The sequence below is a fragment of the Hylobates moloch genome, unplaced genomic scaffold, assembly GCF_009828535.3.
Source record: "Hylobates moloch isolate HMO894 unplaced genomic scaffold, HMol_V3 SCAFFOLD_20, whole genome shotgun sequence".
Classification (NCBI taxonomy): domain Eukaryota; kingdom Metazoa; phylum Chordata; class Mammalia; order Primates; family Hylobatidae; genus Hylobates; species Hylobates moloch.
In genome coordinates this window covers 29,856,267-29,883,099 of record NW_026652295.1, presented here as the reverse complement: position 1 = coordinate 29,883,099, position 26,833 = coordinate 29,856,267, and the positions used below count along the sequence as shown (strand labels likewise).

Sequence of the window (26,833 nt, the reverse complement as noted above, 5' to 3'; positions counted from 1 at the left end):
AGGAGGAGGAGGTTGCGGTGAGCCAAGATCGCGCCATTGCACTCCAGCCTAGGCAACAAGAGCAAAACTCTTGTTTATTAAAAAAAAAAAAAAAGAATTATGATAAATGTCCCTTTCCTCTGACTTTTGACTCTCTGGATTCCCTTCATCTCCGCTGACATCAGGACATTCCTGAGCATCATAAAGGTCCTGCAGTCATAGGCCAAAATACCTGCGAGTTGGTCGGGGCGGGGCGGGGGCGGGGATCGGTGTGGGGGGGGCTGACCGCCGGGGCGGGGCCAGGGTCTCACACCATCCAGATGATGTATGGCTGCGACCTGGGGCCCGATGGGCGCCTCCTTCGCGGGTATCACCAGCACGCCTATGATGGCAAAGATTACATCACCCTGAACGAGGACCTGCGCTCCTTGACCGCCGCTGACACGGCGGCTCAGATCACCCAGCGCAAGTTGGAGGCAGAGGAACTTGCAGAGCCTGTCAGGGCACAGCTGGAGGGCGAGTGCCTGGAGTCGCTCCGCAGATACCTGGAGAACGGGAAATAGACGCTGCAGCGCTTGGGTACCAGGGGCAGTGGGGAACCTTCCTCATCTCCTATAGGTCTCCCGGGATGGCCTCCTACTAGGAAGAGAGGAAAATGGGATCAGCGCTAGAATATCGCCCTCCCTGAAATAGAGAATGCCATAGTTTTCCTGAGATTCCTCTGAGGGCCCCCTCCGCTCTCTAGGACAATTAAGGGATGATGTCTCTGAGGAAATGGAGGGGAAGACAGTCCCTGGAATACTGATCGGGGTCCCCTTTGACCCCTGCAGCAGCCGTGGGCTTTGTGACTTTTTCTCTCAGGCCTTGTTCTCTGCCTCACACTCAATGTGTTTGAAGGTCTGATTCCAGCTTTTCTCAGTCCCTCGGCCTCCACTCAGTTATGGACCAGAAGTCGCTGTTCCTCCCTCAGAGACTAGAACTTTCCAAGGAATAGGAGATTGTCCCAGGTGCCTGTGTCCAGGCTGGTGTCTGGGTTCTGTGCTCCCTTCCCCACCCCAGGTGTCCTGTCCATTCTCAGGATGGTCACATGGGTGCTGCTGGGCTGTCCCATGAGAGATGCAAAGTGCCTGAATTTTCTGACTTTTCCCGTCAGAGCCCCCAAAGACACACGTGACCCACCACCCTGTCTCTGACCATAAGGCCACCCTGAAATGCTGGGCCCTGGGCTTCTTCTACCATGCGGAGATCACACTGACCTGGTAGCGGGATGGGGAGGAGCAAACTCAGGACACTGAGCTTGTGGAGACCAGGCCAGCAAGGGGATGGAACCTTCCAGAAGTGGGCAGCTGTGGTGGTGCCTTCTGGAGAAGGGCAGAGATACACGTGCCATGTGCAGCACGAGGGGCTGCCAGAGCCCCTCACCCTGAGATGGGGTAAAGAGGGGTATAAGGGGTCTCTTAGGAGACCTTCTGGAGCCCTTCTGCAGGGTCAGGGCACCTCACCTTCCCCTCCTTTCCCAGAGCCATCTTCCCAGCCCACCATCCCCATTGTGGGCATCGTTGCTGGCCTGGCTGTCTTAGCAGTTGTGGTCACTGGAGCTGTGGTCGCTGCTGTGACGTGGAGGAGGAAGAGCTCAGGTAGGGAAGGGGTGAAGGGTGGGGTCTGGGTTTTCTTGTCCCACTGAGGGTTTCAAGCCCCAGGTAGAAGTGTTCCCTGCCTCATTACTGGGAAGCACCATCCACACATGGGCCATCCCAGCCTGGGGCCCTGTGTGCCAGCAGTTACTCTTTTGTGCAGCACATGTGACAATGAAGGACGGATGTGTCACCTTGATGGTTGTGGTGTTGGGGTCCTGATTCCAGCATTCATGAGTCACGGGAAGGTTCCTGCTAAGGACAGACCTTAGGAGGGCAGTTGGTCCGGAACCCACACCTGCTTTCTTTGTGTTTGCTGATCCTGCCCTGGGTCTGTAGTCATAGTTCTGGAAACTTCTCTTGGGTTTAAGACCAGGAGGTTCCTCTAAGATCTCATGGCCCTGCCTCCTCCATAGCCCCTCACAGGACATTTTCTTCCCACAGGTGGAAAAGGAGGGAGCCACTCTCAGGCTGCATGTAAGTTGGGGGCTGGGATGTGGAAGAGCTCACCCATCCCATAATGCCTCCTATCCCACATCTCCTGTGGGCTCTGACCAGGTTCTGTTTTTGTTCTACCCCAGGCAGCGACAGTGCCCAGGGCTCTGATGTGTCTCTCAGGGCTTGTAAAGGTGAGACCCTGGGGTTCTGAAGTGGGTGGGGATGGGGCAAAGGGGAAAGGCCTGGGTTATGGGGATTCTTTGATTGGGACATTTCGAGTGTGTGGTGGGCTGTTCAGAGTGTCATCACTTACCATGACGGACTTGAATTTGTTCATGACTATTGTTTTCTGTAGCCTGAGACAGCTGCCTTGTGAGGGACTGAGATGCAGGATTTCTTCACACCTCCCCTTTGTGACTTCAAGAGCCTCTGGCATCTCTTTCTACAAAGGCATCTGAATGTGTCTGCGTCCCTGTTAGCATAATGTGAGAAGGTGGAGAGACAGCCCACCCCCGTGTCCACCGTGACCCCTGTTCCCATGCTGACCTGTGTTTCCTCCCCAGTCATCTTTCCTGTTCCAGAGAGGTGGGGCTGGATGTCTCCATCTCTGTCTCAACTTCATGGTGCACTGAGCTGCAACCTCTTAATTCCCTACTGAAAATAAGAATCTGAATAGAAATTTGTTTTCTTGGCTGGGTGCGGTGGCTCACACCTGTAATCCCAGCACTTTGGGAGGCTGAGGCCAGTGGATCACAAGTTCAGGAGTTCGAGACCAGTCTGGCCAACATGGTGAAACCCTGTCTGTATTAAAAATACAAAAATTAGCCAGGCTTGGTGGTGTGTGCCTGTAATCTCAGCTACTTGGGAGGCTGAGGCAGGAGAATTGCTTGTAACTGGAAGGCTGAGTTTGCAGCGAGCCGAGATCACGCCACTGCACTCCAGGCTGGGCAACAAGAGTGAAACTCTGTCTCAAAAAAAAAAAAAATTGTTTTCTTAAATATTTCCCATGGGAGGGAGGTTGATGGGTTAATTAAATAAGTCAATTCCTAAAATTTGAGAGAGGAAATAAAGACTTGAAAACCTTCCAGAATCTGTACGTTTGCTGTGCTGAGTCTGTTGCAGGTTGGGACTGGAGAAGGCTGTGAGGAGCCGAGTGTGGACGAGGCCTGTGCCCAGTTGCTGTTCAGTCCATTGTGGGCTTTATGTGGTCAGTCCTCACAGCTGGGTGACCTTCGCTGCTCCATTGTCCTTGTCCCTTCAGTGGAAACTTGTCCAGCGGGAGCTGTGACCACAGAGGTTCAGACATCACCCAGGGTGGCCCCTGCACACGGGAGCTTTCTGAGACAAATTTTCAGACCCATTCAGCTCCTGCCTCCTTCTAGGGCTCCTCTTTTGCTCTGCTCTCCTGCCCTCTGTCCCTGCCCTGGTTCTAGTAATCTTGGTGCTGGCTCCAATCCCAAGTCGTGAATGTAAAGCAGAGTCTAATTTAGATTTATATTTGTTTGTAAAATTGGGTCCATAGTCTAGAATTGTTCCTTCCTAAAGAGAGAAACCTGATTGTGTGCTGCAGTGTGTGGGGGGTTGGTGTGGGAGTTGGGATGGGGGAGGGAGGACACACAAGCTGCACTGGTGAGAAAAGCACAGGCAGCCTCCGTGTCAGTGTAAGGGGACCTTGTGCTGTAGCTGCCACAAAATAGCATTTGGCCTGAGGCTATGTTAATAAAGATACTGCCTTTAGAATAGGAGGTGCTCTATGGTGATCATTCATTCAACTGACCTTTGTTGTCGGCCGGACATAGGACAGAATGGTTCTGCATCTGACAAGCATCATAGAAGAAAATGAGAAAAATCTCTGGCCTTTTGGAGCATGTGTTCCAGTGTGAAGAGGCAGACAATAGATACACTATAACAAGAGTAGGGAAGGAAAGTGCTAGAAGGTTGGTAATTGTTGTGGGGCAGGTGATCCAGAGTGTGGGCAGTGGGAACAGGGAAGGTAGCTGTTATACTGGGTAGTCAGTGTGTGCCTTGTTGCAAAGGTGACCTCTGAGGAAAGATTTGAGGGACATTAGGAGTGTCTACGAGGATGTTTGGGTAAGTTCTTTACAAGCAGGGGAACCTCTAGTGCGAATGTACTAGGGCAGAAAGGTGTCTGTGTTCCCAAAAGAGCAAGGAGGCCAAGAGAGCTTGACAGAGAGAAACAGAGGTGAGCTCAGAGGTGTGGTCAGAGCAGGTGGGCTTGAGGGGAGTGGGGCTGGATCTGACCTTTGGTTTGAGTGAGATGGGAGTTAGAGAACAGTTTTGAGCAGAAGAGGAACATGGTATGACTTCTCTTTTAAAAGGATCTCTCTGACTGCTGTGCTGAGAACAGAATTGAGGGACGAGGGAGGCAGAAGGGAAAACAGTAGGAAGCGAGTGCAGTATCCCAGGCTGGAGATGTCGGTTACCTTGGCTAGGGCGTGAGCAGGGGAAATAATGGGACATGAGGAGATTCTGGATGCATTTGAAGATGCACTCACAGCATTTGCCAATGGATTGTATCTGTGGTGTGAGAAAGATGAATCAAGGACACCCATAGTTGTAAAATGAGTGAGTAGAAGGATGGAGCTGCTGTCAGTGGAGATGGGAAGACTCTGGCAGAAGCATACTGAGGAGGGGGCATCACAGGCACTCAGTGGAAGAGATGTCTACTAGGAATGCAGGTGAGGGAGCTGGGGTGGAATTTAGACAGACAACTCCAGAGTTTAGAGGAAAGCACTGGGCTGGAGAAATAGATTTAGGAGCTCACTCTATATAAACAATACTTAAAACCTCAAGCATGGATGAGGCACCAAGGGAGTGGTTGACTGTGGAAAAGAATGAGCACAAGGACTGAACCCTGGACCTCCATTTCTAAGGGATGTGATCAGACCACACCCAGAGCAGACTGCACAGTTCTGACCCCACGTCTAGAGGACACTTAGACAGGAAACTCCCCTGTGCACACGGATCACCTGGACATGGTGCTGAGATCCAGGAAGTCCAGAGTTGAGCAAGAGATTCTGGATTTATGACAAGGCTGGAGCTCATGTTGCTGGTCTCCAGATCAAGGATCCCACATGTCTGAGCATCAGCCTTGCCTGTAGCGCTTGTTATATAAGTGATTCCTTGGTCTTGTGCATAATACTCTGAGATAGGCATTCTGGGAAGGGGCCTGAGTATTTTTTAAGCCCCCGTCAGCAATCCTGTTGCTCAGCCAGATTGGGAACCACTGAGGTCAGAGATCAGAGAGTGCCCAGGGTGGGTGGGTGGGGTGGGTTTTCAAACATTGTTTAAAAGAGGATTTTTCTTGCAGAAAGAAAAGGGAGGATGTATATCATCAGTTATGAGATGTGATATTCCCTGTTGTTCTCTCCACCATGGGGTAGAGGCCAGGGAGACAATTCAGGATGTGGCTCTAGCACAAAGAACCCCTCTGAATGCCGCTCTCTGACACTCACCCAGACTCATTTCTCACTCACTTCTTGGAGAAAACTATGGAAACCAAAGTTCTCTAATTTACACATGAAGTAGTATACAAGGTATTGGGGGCTAATTTTATTGTGGGGAATGTTAGGGACAAACTGCCCCAAAAAGCTTCTTGGTACTGCCGACACTCCCCCCAAACCTCTTCGAGCTGCCCACCTGTCCCGCTAATGCTCTGCAACTCTTCTCCTTCCACCAAGCCTCTTTACATTTCTCAACCCTTATCTAGGCGCCGCAGTGAAGCCAGCAGACTTCACTTATCAGACCTTCCTGCAATAAGCAAACCCCAATTACAAACCATCCAGACCGCACAGGGGGAGGTTGTGGGAAGCATAAACAAACTTTACCTAAACCCTCCTGTAATAAACGTCACAAGGTGATATGTGGCAAAATTAGCCAGCAAACAATCCCGGGATGCGGCCATACCAAAGAACTCCCTCAAACTCCCCTCCCCAATATAAACCCCTCATTCTGTAAGCTTGGTGCTGCCTCCTCTGTCTGTGGTGGAGCAGCTGGCAGGTTAATAAACTTCCTCACCTGACCTTGGGTTTCCTTCTCATCCTTTCTCTTGGCTGACCTTACAGGGAAGGCCACAGAACCAGGGTGGAAACTACATATCCAGGAACAGAATCCACAGCCCACCCTGGATCAGGTCCCTCCTAGGAACAACTGCCCCTGCTGCTGAGCACAGACACCACTGCTCACACCTCTGACATCCTGGTGCTGGACACTGGACCCTGAGGCTAGGGCAGATGTCACTGCTGCACCTGGAAATGAGATCGCTACTGCAACTCACCCATCTTTACTAAAATGCATTCTGCACAGTCCCAGCCTCTCTATGTCACCTCATTCAGGCTCAGAGTCTGGCAGTGATATATAAGTTAAGAAGAAATTATTTAGGCAGATAGCGAGGGTACGGAAGTCCTCAGTAAGGTTTTCCTTTTTTAATGAAACACAGCCCCCAAATCATTTCCTTTTCTAACAAAGAGCAGCCTGTAAAATTACTACATCTAACAAGAGAGATAGACTCCAATACAATAATAGCTGGAGACTTCAACATCCCAACCTCAGCATGAGACAGATCATCTACACATAAATCAAGAAAGAAACATTGGATTTAAACTGAACTTTACACCAAATAAAGCTAACAGATATTTACAGAGCATTCTATCTAACACTACAGAATATACACTCTTTTCGTGAACACGTGGAACACTTTCTGGGAGAGAGGCTACGTTAAACCACAAAACAAGTCTCAACAAATTTTCAAAAATTGAAACCATATCAAATATCTTCTCTGGCCACACTGGAAAAATACTAGAAATATACACCAAGAGGAACTTTGGCAACTAGACAAATATATGGAAATTAAACAACATGCTTCTGAATAAGCATTGGGTCAACACAGAAATTCAGATGGAAATCAGAAATTTTCTTGAAACAAATGAAAATGGAAACACAGCATACCAAAACCTGTGGGATACAGCTAAACAGGGCTAAACGGGGTTTATAGCAATAAATGCCTACCTAAGAAAAGTAGAAATAGTACAAATTAACAATATAGCAATGAAATTTAAGGAACTAGAAAAGCAACAAACCACATCCAAAATTAGTAGAAAAAATAATAAACACCATAGCACAGCTAAATAAAGACTTTCAAAAGCCATGCAAATAATCAACAAAGTGAAAAGTTTGTTCTTCAAAAAGGTAAACAAAAGTGATAAACTACTAGCTGGACAAACCAAGAAACAAAGAGAGAATACTCAAAATCAGAAAAGAAAAGAGAAATATTACAATTGGTACTGCAAAAATACAAAAAGATCATCAGAGACTATTATGAACAATTCTCTACTGACAAACTGGAAAACCTGGAGGATATGGATAAATTCCTGGAAACATACAACCTAGCAAGATTAAATTAGGAAGAATAGAAAACCTGAAGCCCTAACATCCATGAACCATTCTCATAGTGGGTCAAGTGGGCCACTGACCCACCCTGTGATTATTTCCTCAGCGCTGGTTTGCATAATTGAAGTAGACCTACTCAGCAATGGGCAGAATCTGCAGATCAGTTCCTTTTTTAACTCTTATTTTCAGTTCGGGGGTACAGCTACAGGCTGATTTACAGGTAAACTTGTGTTGTGGGAGTTTGTAGCACAGGTTATTTAATCACCCAGGTTTTAAGCCTAGTACCCATTGGTTATTTTTGCTGATCCTCTCCCTCCTCCTACTTTCCATCTTCTGAAAGGCCCCAGTGTGTGTTGTTCCCCTCTGCGTCTCTATGCATTCTCATCATTTAGCTTCCACTTATAAGTGAGAACATGCAGTATTTGGTTTTCTGTTCCTGCATTAGTTTGCCAAGGATAATGGCTTCCAGCTCCATCCATGTTCCTGCAAAGGACATGATCTCATTCCTTTTACTGGCTGCATAGTATTCCATGGTATATATGTACATTGTCTTTATCCAGTCTATCACTGATGGACATTTAAGTTGATTCCATGTCTTTTCTACTGTGAATGCTGCTGCAATGAACATATGTGCCTATGTCTTTATAATAGAATGATTTATATTCCTTTGGGTATAATGGTATTTCTGTCTTAAGGCCTTTGAGAAATCACCACACAATGGCTGATCTAATCTGCAATCTCACCAACAGCGTATAAGTGTTCCTTTTTCTCCACAACCTTGCCAGCATCTGTTATTTTTTGACTTTTTAGTGATAGCCATTCTGCTTGGTGTGAAATGGTATTTCACTGTGGTTTTGATTTGCATTTCTCTAATAATCAGTGATGTTGAACTTTTTTTCACATGTCTGTTGGCTGCATGTACGTCTTCTTTTCAGAAGTGTGTTCATACACTTTGCCCACTTTCTAATGGGGTTTTTTCTTGTAAATTTGTTTAAGTTCCTTACAGATGTTAGATATTAGATCTTTGTTGGATTCATAGTTTGCAAAAAATTTCCCTTCATTCTGTAGGTTGTCTGTGTACTCTGTTGATAATTTCTTTTGCTGTGCAGAAGCTCTTTAGTTTAATTGGATCTTATTTGTCAATTTTTGCTTGGGTGCACTTGCTTTTGGCATCTTTGTCATAAAATCGTTGCCTATGCCTATGTCCTGAATGGTATTGCCTAGGTTGTCTTCCAGGGTTTTCATAGTTTTGAGTTTTATGTTAAAGTCTTTAATCCATCTTGAGGTGATTTCTGTATATGGCATAAGGAATGTGTTCAGTTTAAATCTTGTTCATATGGCTAGCCAGTTATCCCAGCACCATTTATAAATAGGGAATCCTTTCCCCATTGCATGTTTTTGTCAGGTTTGTCAAAGATCACAGTGGTAGGTATGTGGTATTATTTCTGGATTCTCTATTCTGTTCCATTGGTTTATATGACTGTTTTTGTACCAGTACTATGCTGTTTTGGTTACTGTAGACCTGAAGTATAGTTGAAATCTGGTACCGTAATACCTCCAGCTTTGTTCCTTTTGCCTAGGATTGCCTTGGCTATTCGGGCTCTTTTTCAGTTCCATGTGAATTTTTAAATTATTTTCTCTAGTTCTGTGAAGAATGTCAATGATAGTTTGATAGGAATATCATTGAATCTATACATTGCTTTGGGCAGTATGGCCATTTCCACGATATTGATTTTTCCTATCCATAAGCATAGGAAAATTTTCCATTTGTTTGCGTCATCTCTGATTTCTTTGAACAGTGGTTTGTAGTTTCCCTTGTAGAGCTCTTTTACCTCCCAAGTTAGCTGTATTTCTAGGTATTTTATTCTTTTTGTGGCAGTTGTGAATGGGAGTTCATTCCTGATTTGGCTCTCGGCTTACCTGTTGTTGGTGTGTAGAAATGCTAGAAATTATTGCACATTGATTTTGTATCCTGAGACTTTGCTGATGTTGTTTATCAGCTTAAGAAGCTTTTGGGCTGAGACTATGGGTTTTTCTAGATATCGAATCATGTAATCTGCAGACAGGAATAGTTTGACTTCCTCTCTTCCTATTTGAATATCATTTATTTATTTCACTTGCCTGATTGTCCTGGCCAGAACTTCCAATACTATGTTGAATAGGAGTAGTGAGAGAAGGCATCCTTGTCTTGTGTCAGTTTTCAAGGGGAATGCTTCCAGCTTTTGCCCATTCAGTATGATGTTGGCTGTGGATTTGCCATAGATGGCTTTTACTATTTTGAGGTATGTTCCTTCAATACCTAGTTTATTGAATTTTTTTTTGTTTGTTGTTGTTTTTTGTTTTTTTTTGAGATGGAGTGTCACTCTGTCACCCCAGCTGGAGTGCAGTGGTGTGCTCTTGGCTCACTGTAACCTCTGCCACCCGGGTTCAAGCGATTCTCCTTCCTCAGCTTCCTGAGTAGCTGCGATTACAGGCACCCACCATCATGCCATCACGCCCAGCTTATTTTTTGTAATTTTTTTTTTTTTTAGTAGAAATCAAGAAGTTCTTTGAAACTAATGAGAACAAAGATACAATGTACCAGAATCTCCGGGATTCACCATGTTGGCCAGGATGGTCTTGAACTCCTGACCTCGTGATCCAAGGGTTTATGTTTTTTTTTTTAACATGAATAGATGTTGAATTTTATCAAAAGCCGTTTCTGCATCTACTGAGATAATCATGTGGTTTTTGCCTTTAGTTCTGTTTATGTGATAAATCACATTTATTGATTTGCATATGTTGAACTGACCTTGCATCCTGGGGATGAAGCCTACTTGATTGTGGTGGATAAGCTTTCTGATATGCTGCTCGATTCGGTTTGCCAGCATTTTTTGAAGATTTTTGTGTCAGTGTTCATCAAGAATATTGACCTGAAGTTTTCTTTTTCTGTTGTTGTTGTATCTCCGCCACATTTTGGTATCAGGATGATGCTGCCCTAATAGAAGGAGTTAGGGAGGAGTTTCTCCTCCTCATTTTTTTTAGAATAATTTCAGTAGGAATGGTACCATCTCTTCTTTGTACATCCGATAGAACTCACCTGTCAATCATCTGGTCCTGGGCTTTTTTTTTTTTTTTTTTTTTTTTTTTTGAGACGGAGTCTCGCTCTGTCGCCCAGGCTGGAGTGCAGTGGCGCAATCTCGGCTCACTGCAAGCTCCGCCTCCCGGGTTCACGGCATTCTCCTGCCTCAGCCTCTCCGAGTAGCTGGGACTACAGGCGCCCGCCAACACGCCCGGCTAATTTTTTTTGTAGTTTTAGTAGAGACGGGGTTTCACCGTGGTCTCGATCTCCTGACCTCGTGATCCGCCCGCCTCGGCCTCCCAAAGTGCTGGGATTACAAGCGTGAGCCACCGCGCCCGGCCTGGTCCTGGGCTTTTTTTGTGGTTTGTAGGCTGTTTATTACTGCCTCAAGTTCAGAGCTCATTATTTGTTCAGGGATTCAATTTATTCCTGGTTCAATCTTGGGGGTGGTGTATGTGTCCAGGAATTGATCCTTGTCTTCTAGATTTTCTAGTTTACGTGCATAGTGGTGTTCATAATATTTTCTGGTGGTTACTTGTATTTCTGTGGGGTCAGTGGTAATGTTCTTACTGTTTCTGATTGTGTTTATTTGAATTTTCTCTCTTTTCTTCTTTGTTAGTCTAGCTCGTGGTCTATATATTTTATTATTATTATTTTTTAAAAACCTCCTGGCTTCACTGATCTTTTGAATAATTTTTCATGTCTCTGTGTCCTTCAGAAGACAATTTGTTAATTTTTTTGGTTATTTCTTGTTCCCCGTTAGCTTTGGGATATGTTTGCTCTTCGTTCTCAAGTTCTCTTAGTTGTGATTTTAGATTGTTGACATGAGATCTTTCTAACGTTTTGATGTGGGCATTTTATGGCTATAAATTTCCCTCTTAACACTGCCTTAGCTGTTTCCTGGAGATTCTGGTACATTGTATCTTTGTTTTCATTAGTTTCAAAGAACTTCTTGATTTCTGCCCTAATTTCATTATTTACCTAAAAGTCACTTAAGAACAGGTTATCCAATTTTTATACAATTGTATGGTTTGAATGAATTTCTTATTCTTGATTTTGGATTTGATTGCACTATGGTCCAAGAAACTGTTTGTTATGATTTCAGTTCTTTTGCATTTGCTGAAGAGTGTTTTACTTTTAATTGTGTGATCAATTTTAGAGTAAGTGGCATGTGGCAATGAGAAAAATGTATATTTGTTGTTTTGGGTTGGAGAGTTCTGTAGATATCTATCAGGTCCATTTGATCCAGGGCTGAGTTCAGATCCCGAATATCTTTGTTAATTTTCTCTTGATGATCTGTCTAATATTGTCAGTGAGGAAATTAAAGTCTCCCATTATTATTGTGTGAGATTCTACATCTCTTTGAAGGTCTCTAAGAACCTATCTTATGAATCTGTGTGCTCCTGTATTGGATGCATATATACTTAGGATAGTTAGATCTCCTTGTTGAACTAAACCCTTTACCATTATGTAATTCCCTTCTTTGTCTTTTTAGATCTTTGTTGGCTTAAAGTCTGTTTTGTCAGAAACTAGGATTGCAACCCTGGCTTTTTTCTGCTTTCCACTTGCTTAATAAATTTTCCTCCATCCCTGTATTTTGACCCTATGTGTGTTATTGCATGTGAGATCGGTGCATTGAAGACAGCATACTGATAGGTCTTGGTTCTTTAACCAGCTTGCCACTCTGTGTCTTTTTTTTTTTTTTTTTTTGAGACAGAGTCTCACTCTGTCCCCCAGGCTGGAGTGCAGTGGGGTGATCTCGGCTCACTGCAAGGTCTGCCTCCTGGGTTCACACCATTCTCCTGCCTCAGCCTCCTGAGTAGCTGGGACTACAGGCGCCCGCCACTATGCCTGGCTAATTTTTTGTATTTTTAGTAGAGACAGGGTTTCACCATGTTAGCCATGTTATCTCCTGACCTCGTCATCTGCCTGCCTCAGCCTCCCAAAGTGCTGGGATTACAGGCATGAGCCACCGCACCTGGCCCACTCTGTGTCTTTTAAATGGGGCATTTAGCACATTTACATTTAAGGTTAGTATTGATATGTATGGATTTGATCCTGTCATCATGATGTTAACTGGTTACTTTGCAGACTTGCTTATGTGGTTGCTTTATTGTGTCACTAGTCTGTGTACTACATTGTGTTTTTGTAGTGGCTGGTAACTGTCTTTCCTTTCCATGTTTAGTGCTTCCTTCAGGAGTTCTTTTAATGCAGGTCTGGTGGTAATGAATTCCTTTGGCATTTGTTTGTCTGAAAATAATATTATTTCTCTTTTGCTCATAATGCTTAGTTGGGCTGGATATGAAATTCTGGGTTGGAAATTCTTCTCTTTAAGAACGTTCAATATTGGCCCTCAATCTCTTCTGGCTTGTAGGGTTTCCACTGAGGGGTCCACTGTTAGTCGGATTTGCTTCCCTTTGGAGGTCACCTGGCCTTTCTCTGGCTGCCCTTAATGTTTTTTTCTTTCATTTCAACCCTGGAGAATTTGATGACTATGTGTCTTGGGGATGATCTTCTCATGGAGTAACTTACTGGGGTCCTCTGCATTTCTGAATTTGAATGTTGGTCTGTCTATCTAGGTTGGGGAAGTTCTCATGGATGATATCCTGAAATGTTTTCCAAATTGGTTCCATTCTCCCCATCTCTTTCAGGTACACCAATCACTCATAGATTCAGTTTCTTTACATAATCCGATGTTTCTGGGGGGTTTTGTTCATTCCTTTTCATTATTTTTTCTCTATTCTTATCTTCCTGTCTTATTTCAGAAAGCCAGTCTTCAAGCACTGAGATTCTTTTCTCCACTTGCTCTATTCTGCTATTAATATTGGTAACTACACTATGAAATTCTTGTAGAGTGTTTTTCAGCTCTGTCAGATTGGTTACATTCTTCTTTATACTGGCTATTTTGTCATTCACTCTGGCAATGTTTTATCATGATTTTTAGCTTCCTTGCATTGGATTACGGTGTACTCCTTTAGCACAGTGAACTTTATTCCTATCCATATTCTGAATTCTACTTCTGTTGTTTCAGCCATCTCAGCCTTAGCCTGGTTCTGAACCCTTGCTGGCTTTTTAGTTTTCAGCATTCTTGTGCTGATTTTTTTCATCTTTGTGGGCTTATCTACCTTCAATCTTTGAGGTTGCTGACCTTCGAATGGGTTTTGTTTTTCTCCTCTTTTGTTTTCTCTTTTAACAGTCTGGCTGTTTTTCTGTAGGGCTGCAGCGGTTTGATGGGGGCCTGCTACAGTCCCTAGTTGCCTCAGATTTTCCAAAACCTGGAGGTATCACCAGTAAAGTTTATGTAACAGCAAAGATGGCAGTCTGCCCCTTCCTCTAGGAGCTCTGTCTCAGGGAAGTACAGACCTGTTGCCAGCCCAAACACACCTGTAGGAGGTGCTGGAGACCCTGATTGGGAGGTTTTGCCCAGTCAGGAGGAATAGCACTGGGGACCTGTTTTAAAACATAATCTGGCCTTGTTTTTTGTAGACCAGCTATGGTGTGCTGGGGCTCCACTTTGACCCCTGGTTGCCTTGGACACTGTGAAGCTCGAAGGTTGGAATGGCATAGTCACCCAAACAGCAAAGTTGGAGGCCCACCACTACCTGGGGAGCTCTGTCCCAGTTAGGAACAACACCGCTGCTGGTGGCTGGAATTCCAAGCCAATTAATCTTATCCCGTGAAGTGATGTGGAAGTGGGGCCTGCAGAACACCATTGTTTGGATCTGTGGATTCAGCCTGTTTCCTAGGGGTATTTATGGGGTCTAAACTCCCACTTTGCCAGAGTTGCAGTTACTTTGCCAGGAAGCCAGATACCTAGAGTATCTAAGGCTCCATGGGTTGTTTTCTTGATTAATCCCAGTGAAAGAACTTGGATGTTTCAGCTGAAGGTGCTGCGTTTACTTGCCCCTTTTGTTCCTCTCCGTGAGAGCCACACACCCTAGATTCTTTTAGTTGGCCATCTTGGCCACTTCCCCAGGACCTTGACCTAAGGAGTGAGGGCTCATAAGACAAAAATGGATAAGTGGAATCCAGTAGAACTGTCTCTATTTAGAAAAATAGTAAACCACATGCGATACTGCATTTCTGGAGGGAGTACAGGGATTAGTATCATCGTTAAAAGTTTAAAATGTGCAGGCAAAACAATTCCCACCAGATGCCCATTCAACTCATTTATTCGATCAGTGTGGAAAACAAATGTATCTTAAATACATTGTTTGATAACTGTAAATTTAACTAGATTGTGACCTTAATTGCAGCCACTGTGCCAGATGTGGTTTTATTACTTGAACAAATTAAGACATCTCCTGTTACCTGGTATGCAGCTATCAATATGGCAACTGCTTTTTTCCCCCAGATCCACTTACTAAAGAGCACAAGAAACAGTTTACTTTCAACTGCCAAGACCAGTAATACACATACACTGTCCTACTGCAGGGATACATCAATTCTCCAGCCCTATATTATAATTTAGTCTGCAAGAAATTGATCACCTTTCCCATCCAGAAGACCCTGCACTGACCCATTCCATGGATGACATTATGCTGACTGGATCTAGTAAGCAAGAAGAAGCAACTACTCTAGACTTATTAAAAATAAATTTGTGTTTCAGAGCATGGGAAATTTATCTGATAAAAATTAGGAGTCCTCCCCCACTCCTACAGTGAAATTTCTAGGGGTCCAGCGATGGGGGCCGTTAAGATAGTCCTTCTAAGATGAAGGATAACTTGTTGCATCTGGCTCCTCCTACAACCAAAAAGCAGGCACAACACCTACTGCACTTTCATTTTGGAGGTAACATATTCCTCATTTGGGTGTGCTACTCTAGCCCACTTACTGACTGGCCTGAAAAGCTGCTAGTTTTGAGTGGGGCCCAGAACATAAGAAGGCTCTGCATCAGGTCCAGGATGCTGTGCAAGTTACTCTGCCACTTGGATGATATGATCCAGCAGATTCAACAGAGATTGAATTGTATTGTCAGAGGCAGACAGAGAACTAGTTGGAGCCTTCGGCAGACTCCTGTAAGTGAATCACAGGGAATAACTTTAGATGCAGGCTAGGGGAGAAAAGGTAATGTGGCAGGACTAGAGCCGTGAGCAAAGCCCTGCCACCCTCCACAGATAACCACTCTACTTTTGAGAAAAGCTTTTGGCTTGCAACTAGGCTTTAGTAGAGACTGAATGATTCACTATGGGCCACCAAATGACCATGTGATCTGAGCTACCCATCATTAATTGGGTGTTGTCTGACCCACAAGCCATAATGTTGAATGTGCACAACAGCACTCCATCAGCTAATGGAACTGGTATAGAGGAGATCAAGTTGAAGGAAGCCCTGAAGGCACAAGTACATGACACCAGGAAATGGCCCAAATGCTCTTGGCTCCCAGTTCTGCTACTTTACCTTTTCTCTCCTGGCCTGTACTTATGGCCTCATAGGAGAGTTCCTTATAATTAATTGACTCAGGAAGGGAAAACAAAGGTCTGTGTAAAAATACTTCCATGTGGTATGCACGCATCCCTTCTGAGACATCCCTGAAGAACTGTATTGAAGGGAGATGTTTCCAGTAGACAGAACTTTGAGTAGTGTAGCTGATTATTAATTTTGCTTGAAAAGAGAAATGAACACAGATGTGACTATATGGATTCATAGGCTATGGCCAATGGCTTGGATGGATGGTCAGAGAATTTTAAAGAACATGATTGGAAAATACTTGGAAAGGGGTTCTGAGTATAAGGCATGTTGATACACCTTTCTAAATGTGCAAAAACTGTGCAGATATCTGTTTCCCCTGTGACTAATTTCCACAAGGCGACCTCAGCAGGAGAGATTTTGATAAAGTGGATAGGATGACTCATTCTTTGTATACCTGTCATCCTCTTTGCTTAGTGGACTCATGAACAAAACGGCCATGGTGGTACGGGTGGAGATGATGCTTGGGCTCAGTAACATAGATTTCTACTCACCAAAGTCAACCTGGCTACAACCACTGCTGGGTATGTACCAAATCTGCCATCAGCAGAAACCTACACTGAGTCACTGGAGGTGACTAGCCAGCTACTGGTGCAGGTTGATTACATTGAACAGTTACCATCATGGAAAGAGCAGAGGTTTGTTCTTCCTGGAAGAGACATTTTCTCTGGATACAAATTTATCTCCCCTGCAAGTAGTGCTTCTGCCAAAACAATATTCATGTACTTCTGTAGGGACCAGCCCCACAGGGTTGGTGGGTCTTTCCCCATGTGTGGAGATAAGAGGTTGTAGAAATAAAGACACAAGACAAAGAGACGAAAGAAAAGACAGCTGGGCCCGGGGCACCACTACCACCAATGCACAGAGACCAGTAGTGGCCCCAAATGTCTGGCTGCACTGTTATTTATTGGATACAAAGCAAAAGGGGCAGGGTAAAGAGTGTGAGTCGTCTCCAATGATAGGTAAGGTCACGTGGGTCACGTGTCCACTGGACAGGGGGCCCTTCCCTGCCTGGCAGCTGAGGCAGAGAGGGAGAGGAGACAGAGAGAAAGACAGCTTACACCATTATTTCTAAATATCAGAGACTTTTAGTACTTTCACTAATTTACTACCACTATCTAGAAGGCAGAGCCAGGTGTACAGGATGGGACATGAAGGTGGACTAGGAGCATGACCACTGAAGCACAGCATCACAGGGAGATGGTTAGGCCTCTGGATAACTGTGGGCAAGCCTGACTGATGTCAGGCCCTCCACAAGAGGTGGAGGAGCAGAGTCTTCTCTAAACTCCCCCGGGGAAAAGGAGACTCCCTTTCCCGGTCTGCTAAGTAGCGGGTGTCTTTCCTTGACACTTTTCGCTACCGCTAGACCACGGTCCACCTGGCAACGGGTGTCTTCCCAGATGCTGGCATCACTGCTAGTCCAAGGAGCCCTCTGGTGGCCCTGTCCGGACATAACAGAAGGCTCGCACTCTTGTCTTCTGGTCACACCTCACTATGTCCCCTCAGCTCCTATCTCTGTATGGCCTGGTTTTTCCTAGGTTATGATTATACAGCGGGGATTATTATAATATTGGAATAAAGAGTAATTGCTACAAACTAATGATTAATGATATTCATATATAATCATATCTAAGATCTATATCTGGTGTAACTATTCTTGTTTTATATTTTATTATACTGGAACAGCTCGTGTCCTCAGTCTCTTGCCTTGGCGCCTGGGTGGCTTGCCGACCACAGACTTCAGAATGCCATATCTACCATATGGTATCCCAGACAGCATTGCTTTCGATCAAGCAATTCACTTCACAGAAAATTAAGTGCCACTATGGGCCCACGCTCATGAAATTCCCAGGTCTCACTGCATTCTCCATCATCCTGAAGCAGCTGGTTTTACAGAAGAGCAGTATGGCCTTTTCAGCATGCAGTTACAATGTCAGCAAGGTGGCAATAACTTGCAGGTTTTTGGCAGTGTTCTCTAGAAGTTGTACATGCTCTGAATCAGCATCCATTATATGCTGCTGTTCATCTCATAGCCAAGATCCATGTGTCCAGAAATTACCAAATAGAAATGGGAGTTGCGTGATTCACTATTACGCATGGAGATCCACTTGCAAAATCTTTGCTTCCTGTTCTCACAACCTTATGTCCTGAAGGTCTAGAGGTTTTCCAAAGGGAGGAATCCTCCCTCAGGAGACACAGAAATGATTCCACTGATCTAGAAGCTAAGACAGATACCCGGCCCCTTCAGCTCCTAATGCTTCTGAATCAACAGACAAAGGAAAGAGTTACTGCTCTGTCTGGGGTGATTGGTCTCGATCATCAGGGGGAAATTGGTCTGCTACTACACAATGGCAGCAAATAAGACTGTGTTTCTAACACAGGAGATCTTTTAGAGCATCTCGTAGTAATACTCTGCCCTATAATTAAAGTCAATAAAAACTGCAACAACCCATGTCAGGCAGGACTTCTAATGACCCATACCCTTGCAGAAATGAATGTTTGAGTCACCCAAGCAGGAAAAGAAACCTGATCAGCTGAGGGACTTGCTGAAGGCAATGGGAATATGAGATGGTTAGTGAAAAAGGCTATTTATAAATACTAGTTGTGGCCAGCATGGTGGCTCATGCCTGTAATCCCAGCACTTCGGGAGGCTGAGGTGGGTGGATTGCTTAAGTCTAGGAATGTGAGACCCACCTGGGCAACATGGTGAAACTCCATCTCTACTGAAAATAAATACAAAAGATTAGTCAGGCTTGGTGGTGTGCTTGTAGTCCCAGCTACTTAGGAGGTTGAGGTAGGAGGATCACTTGTGCCCAAGAGGTGGAGTTTGCAGTGAGCCGAGGTAATGCCACTGCACTCCAGCCTGGGCAACAGAACAAGACCGTGTCTCAAATCAGTAAATAAATAAATAAATGAATAAATAAATAAATAAATAACCAGCTGTAACCATGTGACCAGTTACAGAAATAAAGACGGTAAATGTTATGAGCATTACTTCCTTATGTTTTTATAAAGATATTAATGTCTGTGTGTGTGTACCCATACATGTATTAAGCAAATAGCTTGGTTTTCATCTTTTCCTTATCACCTAATAATAAAACATAAGATATACTAATAATAGTTCCCTTTTATTAATGAAGGTTTAACTTTTATTACACATGGTATTTAGGTTACAGAACATCAAAGAGAAGAGAGCATATCATGCATTCAGTTTGAATCTTTTTCTGAGGAAAGGGTTAGTGTGTTTTTAGTTGGATGCGAGACAGCTGTATCATCTTTGGCAAAAGTATGACTTTATAATTGTTTTTATTTGGAGACTAAGTATGGTTTGAGGAAACATTTGTGGGTGCCAAGTTCACAAGCATGGGCTGGGATGGTTGGTCTTATGTGTCAATTTGACTAAACCATAGTACCTAGTTATTTAATCAAACATTAATTTATATGTTGCTATGATGGTGTTTTGCAGTTGTGGTTAAAATCTGATGTCAGTAGATTTTTTTTTTTTTTTGAGATGGAGTCTCTCTCTGTCACCCACGCTGGAGTGCAATGCCGTGATCTCGGCTCACCGCAACCTCCACCTCCTGGGTTCAATGGATTCTCCTGCCTCAGACTCCCAAGTAGCTGGGATTACAGGCACCCACCACCACGCCCAGCTAATTTTGTATTTTTAGTAGAGATGGGGTTTCACCATGTTGGTCAGGCTGGTCTCAAACTCCTGACCTCAGTGATCCTCCTGCCTTGGCCTCCCAAAGTTCTGGGATTACAGGCATGAGCCACTGTGCCCAGTCTTAGTTGATTTTATGAATAGGAAATTACCCTCAAGAATGTGGGTGAGACTTTTTGAATCAGTTGAAGGCCTTTGAGGAAAATGTGAGGCTTCCAATAGAAGAAAAAATTCTGCCTCAAAATGACAGTAGCAACTACAGTTTAGGTTTCCAGTCTGCCAGCCTGGTCTGCAAATTTTAGACTGAAGGCTGCAACATTGTGACTCTCCAAGCCTGTCAGCCTGCCGAGGTATAATCTGTGACATCAATAATGTAAAATGAGGGGTGGGAAAAGATGTAAAGTGGCAGAGTTTTCATACATGATTGAAGTTGGTTTCAATTCAAGATTGTTATAACTATATTGTTACATGAAATACCACAGTAATCACAAGGAAAATATGCATAAAATATACACAAAAGAAAATGAGAATGCAATTAAAACATGTCACTAGAAAAAAATAAACTAAACACAGAGGAAGGTTGGAATGAAGGAGATGAGGGATGAAACAGCTATAAGACATGCATAAAACCAACATCACAATTACAGAAGTAAATCCTTCCTTATCAGTAATTACTTAATTTTATTATTATTATTTTTTTGAGATGGAGTTCTGCTCTTGTTGCCCAGGCTGGAGTGCAATGGCTCAATCTCGGCTCACCACAACCTCCACCTCCCAGGTTCAAGCAATTCTCCTGCCTCAGCCTCCCTAGTTGGATTACAGGCATGTGCCACCACACCCGGCAAATTTTGTATTTTTATTAGTAGAGATGGGGTTTCTCCATGTTGGTCAGGCTAGTCTCGAACTCCCGACCTCAGGTGATCTGCCTACCTCGGCCTCCCAAAGTGCTGGGATTACAGGTGTGAGCCACTGCACCCAGCTCAGTAATTACTTTAAAGGTAAATGGATTGAACTCCCCAGTCAGAACTCAGAGATTATCACAATGGATAGAATAAAAAGAATCTTACCATATACTGGCTACAAGATACTCACTTTGGATCTAAGGACACACACAATTTGAAAGTGGAAGGATAGAAAAGATATTCATGAAAATAGTAACTAAGAATTTTTAATGATCTCTCATAGGATTCTATGTGTTGGCTGGGCTCAGATCATGGCCTGAGAGTTTTACATAGTTCAGGGATTGAAGTGGAAGGAACCAGATGCAGGCAGGATGGTTAATAGCAGTGCCCAGAACTGACACAACCTCACTTCTGCCATATTTTATTGGCTAATGCAGATATCAGATCTGCTCATGTTTAAGGGAGTGGAGAGACCTTATTTCTTGATGAGAGAGTGGTGGGTCAAACTGAAGAAAAGCAAGTGTGATGGAAGATATTTTGCAGCCCTCTTTGGAAATACATGCAATCCAAAACATCCTAATTGTCAGAAGGGAAGAACACCATCACGCCTTACCCCTCCAGTCTAAGCCCTGTGATTCTATAGTCTCCTGGGGAAGGACCATGTCTTAGGAAGCAGGTGGGAAGTCAAAGCTCTAAATAAAGCCCCATCTACAGCCACAGTTTCACTTTATTTTGATGAAATTTTGTGTCATTTTTGATAAAATGCAGGCTCACAAATCTCTCTTCAGGGATCTCTCCAGTGGCGGGGATGATATGCTTCCTTCTCCACAGTTCTACTTTATAGATAAGTGGAACTAGATCTCAGTTTCAGTTATTTAAAACACCAGAGACTCAGATGCATACATGTCACAAAAAGGTGAAAGAATGCTCTCTGTCACCTTCCCTTCTCTAACTCATTGCGCCCTGAACAAGAACCTGCTCTCCCTTGACCTTTTGAATGGGGAGGAGGATCGCACTCCTGCCTAACCTTCACGCTTCCAGAGATAAACCCACTGCCCAAACAGCATGGTTCATTATAAAGACCAAACCCTACACCAAGAGCTCTCCCCTTATCCACCATGGCAGAAACTGAATCCCATGGAAAGGCCCAGAGTAATCCTGGCTTAAAACGTCCAGTGTCATGTCCCTTCCGCCAAAATGAAGCCAACATATTCATCACAATATGGGGTATTGATAAGGCTATAACAATTATTACCACAAAAATTTGATGAGTACGTTCTTTTTATTATATCAACTTTTTTTGTCCTCCAAATATAGAGAAAATAAGCCTGCACAGCATTAGAAGTTGTTCCTCTGGGAGAAAATCCTCTTTCCATTTGAAAAGCTGGAACCAGAATCACTAGAATGGAGCAAGACTTTCGAGAATGACACAGCCCTGGGTCTTGGGGCAGCCAGAGTTAGGGAGGGCTCACCTTCTGGGTGACACCAACCTTCGGCTCTTCTGTTTTATCGTTCTCACTGCAAGAGCAAAATTTCAGAGTATTAAGAGACAGAATCAAGCCAAAGATATTTCCTCTATTTTATTCTTTAGAAAATGCAAGCTCAAGGATAATCTAGACTGTTATGGGCTAAACTGTATACCCCCCAAAATTGACATGTTGATGTCCTAACCCCCAGTACCTGAGAAAGTGACTGCATTGGGAGAGGTCTTTAAGGAGGTCATTAAGGTAAAATGAGGTCGTAGGAGTGTGCCCTAATTCAATGTGACTAGTGTCCTTATAAAAGAGAAGATTAGATACAGACAGATACAGAGGAGTGACCATGTGAATACATAGAACACATCTACAAACCAAGGAAAGAAGCCTCAGAAGAAATCAGCACTGCCAACACCATGACCTTGAACTTCCAGCCTCCAGAACTGTGAGACAATAAATTTCTGTTGTTTAAGTCATCCAGTGTGTTTCTTTGTTATGGCAGCCCTAGCAATTTAAAACAAACATATTACCCTGCCCAATGCCGAGTTCTGCCTGACTCCACTCTGGCTCCAGTTGGATCAAGGTCTATATGCTCTGGGACCTCTCCAGCTCCTCAGAAATGACAAAGAATCCCATGTCCAGCTCCTGGGGTCCCTGATGGCAGTAAGAGGCAGCTCCTAATGGGGGAGAGCTTTGGGGTGACCAAGACCTCACTTTATTACTGTGCATGGGGGGTGATTTCCCCCATGCTGGTCTCATGATAGTGAGTTCTCACAAGCTCTGATTGGTTAAAAGTGTGGCTCCTCCTCCCACCCCCCTCCTGCTGCCATGTAAGATGTGCCTTTCTTCCCCTTCACCTTCTGCCATGATTACAACTTTCCTGGGAGCTCACCCACCCCACCATGTGGAATGCTGAGCTAATTAAACCTCTTTTCTTTATAAATTGCCCAGTCTCATGTAGTTCTTTATAGTAGTGTGAAAACAGACTAATGCAGGTGCATATAAGTCTAAGTCAAATGAAAATGGGTGGAAAAAGCAATTTCATGCAAACAGTAAGCTTAAGGAGGTTGAAAGAGTTATAGTACTACCAGCAAAAAAAAGAGATTTTCAAATGAAATGTATTACCAGAGATAAAAAAAGAGATACTTCATAACAAAAGGGTCAATTCAACAAAAAGACGTGCAATCAGAAATGGGCCCAACTGCATAACTTCAGAGTTCATGAAAAAAATTGACAAAATTAACAGAGAGAAATGGAGAATTGCATGAGTGTGATTAGATATGTTAAAAGTTTCTGTTTAGCAATAAATTTAAAAACTATAAAAAATTCCAACAAAGACCTAGAAAACCGAAAAGCATTAGCCTCACAGACTTTATTGACTTATATACATATGAACAACAATGGAAAAATACATGTTGTCTCAAGTGTGAATGATACATTTACCAAGAGAAACTGTATTTCAGGCCAGAAAACAATACATTTGAAAATATTGAAATCATAAAAGATGTATTTTCTGACCATATGGAAACACATTAGAAATCAGTAACAGTAAGATGATCCTGGGGACTGAATGTTTTTGTCATCCCCTAAATTCACACATTGAAACCTAATCCTTAATGTGATGGTGTTTGGAGGTGGGGCCTTTAGGAGGTGATTAAGTCCTGAGGGCAGAGACCTTATTAATGAGACTAGTCCCCTTATAAAAGGGGCCTCATAGAGCTCCTTTGCCCCTTCCACCATGTAAGGTCACCAAGAAAAGACACCATCTGTGAATCAGGAAGCACCGTTCATCACACACTCACTCTGCCATTGTTTTGACCTTGGACTTCCCAGGCTCTGGAATTGTGAGAATTGTGAGAAATAGATTTCTGTTGTTTATAAGCCACACAGACTACAATATTCTGTTATGACAGCCCAAATGGACTAAGATACATGATCATAAAAATACCAAGTATTTGGAAATTAAACATCAAAATCCTGATTGACAATTTTGTCAATGAAGAAATCACAAGAGAAATTAGGAAGTCTTCTAAACTGAAGGATACTAAAGTACAATAAATCAAAATGTATGGAATGTAGTACTAGAGAAAAATTGATATCCTTAAGTTCCTCTATTAAAAAAGAAGGAAGGTCTCAAATTAGTAACTTAGCTTCTGCCATAAAAAAACAAACAGAAACAGACTAAATCAAAGCATGCAGAGGAAGGAAATAATAATGAAATTGAAGTCAATGAATCAGAAAGATAAATAAAATTAATAAATCCAAAAGTTGGTTGTACGGGAAAATAATCAGTAAATGTTATAAACCCCTAGCTAGATTGATCAAGACATAAAGACACAAATTAACAATATCAGGAAGAAAAGAACATCAGTGCACAGTCTTCAGGTCCTGAAAAGAAATATTAATAATCTCATGCCAATAAGTTTGACAAGAAAATGAACAATTTCTTTGAGAGAGAAAACTCATGAAAACTGACCCAAGAAGAAATAGAAAATGTGTCCAGCTATATATAAATTGTAGAAATTGAATTTGTGATTGAATTCCTTCCCATAGAGGAAACTCCAGGTCCAGAAGGCTTCACTGATGAATTGTATGGAACATATAATTGAGAAATAATATCAATTTTAAACACACCATTTTTGAAATTAAAGGAGGCAACCATTTTCAACTCAATTTATGAGGCCAACATTACTCAGATTAAGAAAAAAAAGAAAAGAAAACCCAGACAACAAAATCACAAGAAAAATGAACCATAAACAAATATTTCTCTTGAACTCAGACCCAAAATTCTATGCAAAAATTATCAAATTCAAATAAACATAAAAAGAACAATATGTCATGTCATGCCAGATTGGTTTTATATGAGGAAGCAAGTTTGGTTTAACATCTGCAAATTAAATAATACAACTTAATCAATATAGTGAAAAACTGGCTGGGTGCCGTGGCTCACGCCCGTAATCCCAGCACTTTGGGTGCCAGAGGTGGGGAGATTACTTGGCGTCAGGAGTTTGGGACCAGCCTGGCCAACATGGCGAAACCCCGTCTCTACTAAAAATACTAAATTAGCCACGCCTGTTGGTCGGCACCTGTAATCCCAGATACTCAGGAGGCTGAGGCAGGAGAATCTCTTGAACCAAGGAGGCGGAGGTTGCAGTGAACCAAGATCGCGCCACTGCACTCCAGCCTGGGCGACAGAGTGAGACTCCGTCTCAAAAAAAAAAAATTAAAATAAATAAATAAATAAATATTTTTGAAACAGGGTCTCACTCTGTCACCAAGGCTGAGTGCAATGGCACGATCATAGCTAGTTGCAGCCTCTACCTCTCAGGTTCAAGCAATCTTCCTGGCTGTTGCAGCCGCCTGCGCCAGTGCGAGAACAGACACCAGCAACTCCACCCCCGCTATGCCACCACCACTGCTGGCGCCAGCATTGCACAGGAACACCACAGCCCCACTCCCGGCGGTACCCCACACTAGCCGATGCGCCTGCACACCGCTGCGCTGCCTCAGCTGCTGGCATGTACCCTGAAACTAAAATAAAAGACAAAAAAATACAGTCCAGCCTGGGCGAAAGAGCCAGACTCCGTCTCAAAAAAAAAAAAAAAAAAAAAGGCAAAAAGTAAATAACATTTTAAAAACATGTTTAAAAGGTATCAAAAGGAGACGCCAAAAGTTAAGTGCAACAAAAACAAACACTGACAAATGGAATCTAATTAAAGAGTTTCTGCACAGCAAAATAAACTATCAACAGAATAAACAGCCTACAGAATGGGAGAAAATATTACAAACTATGCATCTGACAAAGGTCTAATATCCAGAATCTATGAGGAATTTAAACAAATTAACGAGCAGAAAACAAACAACCCCATTAAAAAGTAGGCGAAGGACGTGAACAGACATTTTTCAAAAGAAGTCATACACACGGCCAAAAAGCATATGAAAAAATGATCGCCATCACTAATCATTAGAGAAATATGAATCCAAACCACAATGAGATACCATCTCACACCAGTCAGAATGGCTATTATTAAAAAGTCAGAAAATTACAGATGCTGGCAAAGTTGCAGGGAAAAGGGAACGCTTATACACTGCTAGTGGGAATGTAAATTAATTAGTTTAGCCATTAGGCAAAGTAGTTTGGTGATTTTTCAAAGAACATAGAACTACCATTTGACCCAGCAATCCCTTTTATTGGGCCTATTCCCAAAGGAATGTAAATCATTCTACCATAAAGACACATGCACGTGTATGTATATTGCAGTGCTATTTTGAAGAGCAAAGATATGGAATCAACCTAAAAACCCATCAATGGTAGACTGGATAAGGAAAATGTGGTACATAGACACTGGGGAATACTATGAAGCCATAAAAAAGGACAAGGTCATGTCCTTTGTAGGAACATGGATGGAGCTAGAGCTCATTATTCTGAGAACTAACACAGGAACAGAAAACCAAACACCACGAGTTCTCGCTGATAAGTGGGAGCTCAACAGTGAGTACACATGGACTCAGAAGAAGGGAACACTAGACACCAGGACCTGTGGAGGATGGGAGAAGAGTGAGGATTAAAAAACTTCCTATCAAGTACCATGCTTATAACCTGCATGATAAATTAATCTGTACACCAAACCCCCGTGACTTGCAATTTCAATATATAGCAAGCCTGCACATGTACCATGGAAGCTAAAAGTTAAAAAAATAAATTAATAAAAAATAGAATGCAACACTCATTTGTGATAAAATGTGTCCGTAAATAGGAATTGTAGGCAAGTTCTTAAATTTGGTAAAGGGCTTCTATGTAA

General features: G+C 43.2%; 1 pseudogene; it reads left to right on the top strand.

Moving 5' to 3' along the window:
• The first annotated feature begins 265 nt into the window (after window positions 1-265).
• LOC116460104 (class I histocompatibility antigen, Gogo-C*0202 alpha chain-like) lies at window positions 266-2,720 on the top strand (annotated as a pseudogene).
• Window positions 2,721-26,833: the final 24,113 nt, after the last annotated feature.